At 51.7% G+C, this 7,107-nt stretch overlaps 1 pseudogene; it reads right to left on the reverse strand.

The window, feature by feature from the left end:
• Positions 1 to 766: 766 nt before the first annotated feature.
• On the reverse strand, positions 767 to 6,549 carry LOC123935974 (annotated as a pseudogene).
• Between the last annotated feature and the right edge of the window lie 558 nt (positions 6,550 to 7,107).

Raw genomic sequence — 7,107 nt, forward strand, 5'->3', positions numbered from 1 at the left:
CACCAGGCATGGGCTTACCCTGTCACTTGACCTCCTTCCTGGCCTCCCACCCTAAGCGCAGGGTCTCCCTGCCTGCAGCCACGCCGCCTCCACCCCCAGAAGGGGAAGGGGGGTGCTGGTGAGCAGGCCCCTTCAGTGCCCTGGGGCTGGGCAGGCTGGTGCCTGGGGGTCTCTGTGGCACCCCACATACCCTCAGCTCCAGGAGCGAGCTTGTCCCTTGCTGTTCTGAGTGTAAGAGGGGCTGCATGGAGCTAATATGGGATTCTCTGGGAAGAGAAGGCTCCTGGGGTGTCCGTCCTCTTCTCCCCACAGGAGACAGGGGTGGAGGCAGGACTTCTCACCTCTGCCCTCAGGGCCAGCCTTGCATCTCCCAACTGTGGGACCCACTCTGATCTAGGACTCTCTCTTCCTGGAGCCTAAGCGGGATTTCTGCCTCAGCAGACCCTCCCTGCAGCCACACATATTTCAGGTGGAGGGAAAGCAGGAGAGGATGGGCAGAGCGAGGTTCCATTCTGGGTCTTGTTCACTTTGTCGTGGAAATAGAAGTTGTGTGAGGAAGGGGGTGGAGGTGGACCCCGAGGTCACTGGCCCTCCAAGGCCCTGTTTCTTCCGGGGAAGCCAAAGCAGGCACTTGGGCAGAGAAAACCCTGATCCTTTCCACACCCCCCCCAAACAGGGTACACACAAAGTCCAGCACCACTTATGAGAACAAAAAACCAAACATATATTTTTGGGAAACAATAAAAACTGTGGCATGCGGAAGGCATTAGCACACAGAAGATGTGCTAATGTGAGAAAAAATGGGCTTTCTTTGCATATACTCGATTTTTTCTTGAAGGAAGACTTTCTGAACAGGAAAGATGTGTGAAGCGTCCTCTGCCTGATAAGTTGAGACATATTTTCGAAGACTGCATGTAGGAGAATGGTGAAGTCGCCCTGAGACACATACTGCCATCGGCTGGTGCTTGTTCTGTCTGCCTGGGGGCCCCAGGTCCCTGGGGAGGTTTTCCCATTCGCCATTTCTGTCTCTGGTCAGCTGGCTCTTGCTAGGAGAGATATGACCCTTGGGGGTACCTTGCTGATTGGAGGCTATCCCTCCAATCACTCTCTTCTGGTCTGTGGAGGCGAAAGCCCTGTGGGGGCAAGAATGCCTGTGTACTGGGGCCTGCAATTACTTGTGCTTATATATCTCTGAGGCCCGAATTCCTTGGTGGAGTCCCAATTTTTCCACCAGCATTTTTCCCACAGCTGTCATGATCGTCTGAGTTTTGGCAGCCCTGTTGTCCATAACCAATCTGCTTCTGACTGGCACCCAGCTCTGGGCAGGAGCCGGTGCAGGCTTGCCCTTTTGAATGGGGCATTCCAGTCCTTTGCATTTTTTATTGGGATTAATGCACTGCAGAAAATTTTTCATCCTTTGTCTAAAGTGGCTTTCCGGAAAAACATGTCCCTTTTCTGGTGGCATGAGCCAGAGGTATTTGCTCCCAAGGCTCTCTCCTGATCCTCGGACCTGTGGAGGGTGGCCTATCTCACTAGCTTGGGAAGTCCTGATTTCCAAAGGCTCTGCACACCTGTCTTCATTCTGTTCTGGTTTAGGTCTCTTCTGGTCCTTTCCCTCATCAGTGGTCTCACTGTTGCTCTGGCTGTCACTTGGTTCCTCAACCTTTGGTCCACAGGGCTCTTGCTGCCCCTTACTGCTTGATCCACTTGAGCTAAGGTTATGTGACACGGGGGAAGCTGGTGTCTCTCCACTGGCACACTCATTTTGTAAACAGGATGGTGACCCTTGAGTGGTCAAGCTGTCTGCAGCAAGGACAGCATTAGTGTGAGAGTCTGGCAGGAGCACAATGGTGCCACTGTCTTCAACAAGCCCACGAGTGGCAAAGTCTGGAAGGAGGATATCACTGGGAGAATCTTGAGGAAGCAAAGCAGTTGTATGGCCTTCAGGCTGATTTTCCGACTCTATCTTCTCTTGGAGCTCAACTTTGCTAACCTTTGTTTTAAGGTTTACCTCCTCTGGATCTTGATCAACCAACACTGTAGATGGTGAGGGGCTTTTCCTAGCACCTAGATATCCTGATCTCCTCAGATCCACATAAATGGCTGGTTTGTTGGCCAGCCCACTGGGTCTTAAGACAACTTTCCAAGCAGGGGCCTTCTTGGCCTCCATCACCTCTATGGCCCCCTCAGACCTTGGATTTTGGGACCTGAGCTTCATCTTCAGTGTTGCTACCATGGCTGGTGAGGCCTGACCCCTCTCCCCTCTTTTAGCTCATTCCTGGCCATTGCTAAACTTGGACTTGGTTCTAGGTTGTCTTTCTTGGCCCCCATAACAGTCTTGCTGTACGGAGTTCTGTTTCCGAGGCTGAGAATGGATGCCTGAGAAGGTGATCTGCCCTCCTGTCTTAATAAAGACGTCTCTGAGGACTGATGGCCATCACCAGGTTAAGTCCCTCCCAGGGCCTGCTGGATTTGTTTGCATATGGGTGAGGGAACAGGCAGGGAGCTCCCTGAAGTGGTATCAGACTTTTCAGTTATACCCTTCTCTCCTGGATGGGTCTGAGGTGGTTTCCCCAAGAATTTGGAAAATTTGGCTCTTGAGGGGGTCCCAGGGACAAAGGTGACTGAGCACAGAGAGGGGGACTGGGGAAAGGGCAAGTGTTGAGCTTCACGTAGTTTGATATCTATGGGCTCAACAGTTTGGAGAGGTAGGTCCCACTTACGCCTCACTTGAAAACTTATGATGTGTGTTTCCAGCTTCTGCTGAGTATTAGGACAAAGGAAGGACAGCTCATGGGAGGTGTTTACACAGGGTTTCCAATCCTTCAAGGGTGCTAGATTTCTGAGAGCCTTGTGGGGTTGGGACTTGGGAAAAGCATGGCTGGCCACAAACCAGGATAGACGGACAGTCACAGGGATCAGACCTTTACTGATCTGTCCCAATTTCCTGTGCAAATGAACCTTTAAAGTTTTTTTCTAGATATTTCTTATCTGGGCCCCTGGCTAAGTATTTTCCTGGATCACCCTCCAAGGCCCTTATCAAGGGTCTTCCAAACTCCTCAGAGTTGGTTCCCAGAACCTTCAATGGGAACCTAGCTGAGATCCTGGAGAGACCTGTTGGTGTCCTCTTCAGACACTGCCATAGACCCTTACCAAAGTTCTTCTCTAGTTGGAATCTTGCTTGATACTTCCTGTGGTATCTGGACCTGGTCCTCCATGTAGCTTGGCTGCTTTTGCCTTTAAACACAAAGGGCCTTGAGAGCCCCTGCTCTCTCTGTGCCTGACTCACCCACAGAGATTCATCTTGAGGCCACCTCAGTTCCAGAGATATCTGAACCTTGTGGGGCAAGCTGCTTTGCTGTTTATCCCTGCTGAGCTTCCTCTGAAGCTGTGGCTTCTGGATATTAAAGATGACAAAGTCCCCTTGAAAGGTGGAACCTGATCTGTGGGCCTGAGAGGCCTGGTGATCCTCAAGAAGCTTGGGAGGGACTTGGCTAAAGAATTTTGGAGATCTTTTCTCCATAGTGGGTAAAGTCTTCCCCCTTCCTTGTTGCTTTGGCAACAAGGGCCACTCCAGATATTGCATTTTAGTTAGGATGAAGGATCCTGTCTTATTCTGGGATGCAGCACAAGATACTCCACTGATCCTCCTCTGGGATGGGAGAGAAGGTGGTCTTATTGGGACAGATAGTGCAAGGGAGACCTGGGGCTGGGGCAAGTTTAGCTTTGAGGGTTGGGGTTGGATCCCACAGTGGAGCAATGGTGGGGCATGGGAAAACTGTGAAGATATTTGATCCTGGTTTAGAACTGGCAAGCAATTAGACGTCCCATTGAATAAAACAGAGGGAGCCTGTAGTGGAGAAGAGTGAGTAGAGAACAAGGCAGTGGCCACCAGCGACTCACTGTGCAGAGAGGGGAGACCCCAGAAGAGCTGGCTGCATTTCCATTGCAAGTGGTCTTCCAAGACCTTGGGAGATGAGAATGGCTGAGGTTGGGCCAGTGGCTCTGCGTTGTTTTTCATGTTCCAGAAGGATGGCGGGGAGTGGTGCTCTGCTCAGCACCCAGCAGCTTCCACAGAGTCCCCCAGAAGCTCACGTGGTCATCTGGGCACCACTGTTTGAAAACTGACCCAAACTTTTCTTTCTCCTTCCAACTCTTCAGTTCTACCCTTTTGCTGATTAGTAGTTCAAGGAGTTCTGGACATCCAGATTGACAAACGAAGGCTTATGAGTCTCTATCTGCCTGTTAGTAAGGCCACCCCAGAACGAGGCATCTGGTGGGTGGCAGGAGATGTGTTCATGCTGGCACTTGTGCTGTAATGTGCCAGGCAAGAACAAGGACTTGGTACTTTCCCACCACCAGGAAAAGGATAAAATGGGGTAGCTGGCATGGCCAAGGCCTGAGATGTCTGGAACGAGAGGCCCAGTAGGAATTACCTGGAAGAAAGTTCTTTCTCACTGTGTCTGGGAGGAATTTTTTAAGTTAGTTTGCTCTTCCTGAGGTATTGCTGGCAGGGTGGAGGCCAGAGGCTGAGGGGGGGTGCTGTCATCGGAGCATGAGCAGGTGATGAGGCCACGGTGGGAGCAGCGTCTTCCACAGTCTCCCTGCATGGCTGATGGGCTCCAGCTGGCACCCCTCGGCACACCTGCCCAGGGGCTGCTTGCCGTAAGGACTGGGGAAAGACCCCTGGTCAGAGACCCTTGCCAAGTGGCTAAGGAAGACAGGAGGTGTGAGCTGCCCCTGCAGCAGCCCGAGGCTGGAGGGGACCCCATGGCCCTCCATGCGCCACACCCACGTCACAATGCTCCTGCTGTCCCTCAGCCTGGGACTTTGGTCACAATATGTCCCATGGCTCCTCCAAGCCCACCAAACAGCCCCAGAGGCCATTTCCCACAGTGCGGGGTCCACACCATAGACTTGGGGAGGCCCCCCCAGGGGAGAAGGGGGCAGATTCTTTACCTTTGCAGAAGGGAGAACAGGTCCCGAACCTCTTCCAGATCATGTAGGCAATCTCTGAAAACTGGAAACAGGAGACCAGGTCACAGTGGAAGGCGGGTCCCAGTGGTCTTAGAGGAGGCTGTGTACAATGTCCCTCTATGGGAGACCTTTGGGAGATTGGACTTGGGAGCCCCAAACAGCACTGTTCAAGGCCACGTGCCCAAAAGGTGATTACAGGGGTCATGATGTGGATCATGTCTTAGTCTTTTCCAAAGTGCTTCCTCGTTCATGACCTTGCTGGAGGAGGAAGGACCATGTGGCCTCACAGAAGAATCTGAGTAGAGTTGAACAGCTTGTCCACAGCAGGAAAGGGAGTTTCCTCCCCCAGTCTAGGCCCTGGGGCCCCTGCTGGTGACACCGGTTTCCAGCCCCTCAGGGCTTTGTTCTGGCGCACAATCTGGGAAGCTTCCAGTTTCCCCTCTTCCTCCCCGGAGCCCCCCACTCAGGGCTCTGTTTCCTGGGGGATGGGTTCAGGCCCTGGTGTCCTGGAGACAGTGGGACTGCCCCGTCAGATTTGGGGGGACAGTGTAACTGGGGCCCGCAGGGGTGTGGCGGATGCTCACCTTTCAGAGTCTGGCTTTTCTGGCTTCTGTTGCTCCTTCTCCATGGCTCTGCTTGGTACTGAGAAAAGAGAACACAGGGAGGCTGGGACACCCGCCCCAGCAGCAGGTGCTCTCTGCTCATGAGTAGTGTGACTTCCTACATTTAACTAAAAGGGGGTGGACTGTGATTTTCTTTAGTTTTACTCATTTCTTTTTCAAAATGGATACAAATATTTCCAGTTTTCCTTCTTTGAAGAATGTACAGAAGGATACTCTATGTGAAAAGTTTGCCACTGTTCTTCTGCTCAAGAAACACACACAATCCCAGACCTGGTGGCACAGCTGGACTTTTTCACATAGGACCCCACTTTCCAAGGCCAGAGCCCCACTCTAGCTGCTGCTTGGGACCTCCTGGGCTCAGTGCTACACTCAATAAGCCCCGGAAGGGGGAACATTCACCTGAAACACCTGTCCTGGGACAGTGGCTGGTGACCCGGTGCTCAGGGGCCTGACCTCCGCTAGCGAGGCAGCTTTTAGCCTCTGGTCCTCGGCCACCGGTCACTGTGTTCGGGACACTGTCCTGGAACCCTCCACCGCACCTGGACTCCTGCCCAAGATCTTCAGGGAGAAATCCTCATGTCCCTCTAACCCCTGCCGAGTCTGGCTTGTCCTGGATGGATGGTGGTCTACTCTCTCCTGAGAATACCCGTTCTATGCTTTCCCATTTCAGGAGTTTCTCCAGTCACTCAGAAAAGTGGAAAGAATAATAGAAAATAAGATAGAATCACACTCTGCTGGGTCTGGGCCAAGGGTTCCTTACCTTCCTGCTCTTCCTGTGTTTCTTGCCTGGTGGTAAGGATGGATCAGGCTGGAAATAGGAAAGTAAGAAGACGAAGAGCCCCAGTCCACACAAGGCAAAGATGGCATTAACTGCCCAGATAGTGGGACTGGAGCTCAGCCAACCATCAATAAAAAATTCCTGAGGGAAGAGATAATTATCCATCTCTTTTCTTATCAGACATTAGTGTCCAATCGCACTGCTGCCCTCAGGCAACTGAGCCCTCGGTGTGGAGGTGCAGACACAAGCCCCACGCCCACATCACAGTGCTATTGTCTGGTCACAAAGGGCTCCTAAGGGAGGGGGAGGGGACAGAAGAGAAGCAGCCCCTCCCCCCACCCTGTGGCTCCATCCCTCCACCCTCCCCGGCCTCCAAGTTCCTCCCCTCAGCAAACACCAATCTCTTCTCTGTATCTATGAATCTGAGTTTCTTTTTTTTTTTCAATTCTACATACAAGTGAAACCATATGGTATTTGTCTTTCTTTTATTTAACATGGTACTCTCAAGGTTCTCCATGTTACCACGACCATCACCATTTCATTATTTTTTATGGATGAATAGTATTGATGTGTGTTATATCTTTATCCATTCACCGCAGTATGCATGATTCATTTAAGACTGATGTTTTCTTATTGACTTTCTGTGTGGATGACTTTTCCATTGATGTAAACTGTTGAAATTCTATACTTTTGGGAACCACATGTTTAATGTTTTTGATGTCACGACCT

This window comes from Meles meles, unplaced genomic scaffold (genome assembly GCF_922984935.1).
Source record: "Meles meles unplaced genomic scaffold, mMelMel3.1 paternal haplotype, whole genome shotgun sequence".
In the NCBI taxonomy this organism is placed as follows: domain Eukaryota; kingdom Metazoa; phylum Chordata; class Mammalia; order Carnivora; family Mustelidae; genus Meles; species Meles meles.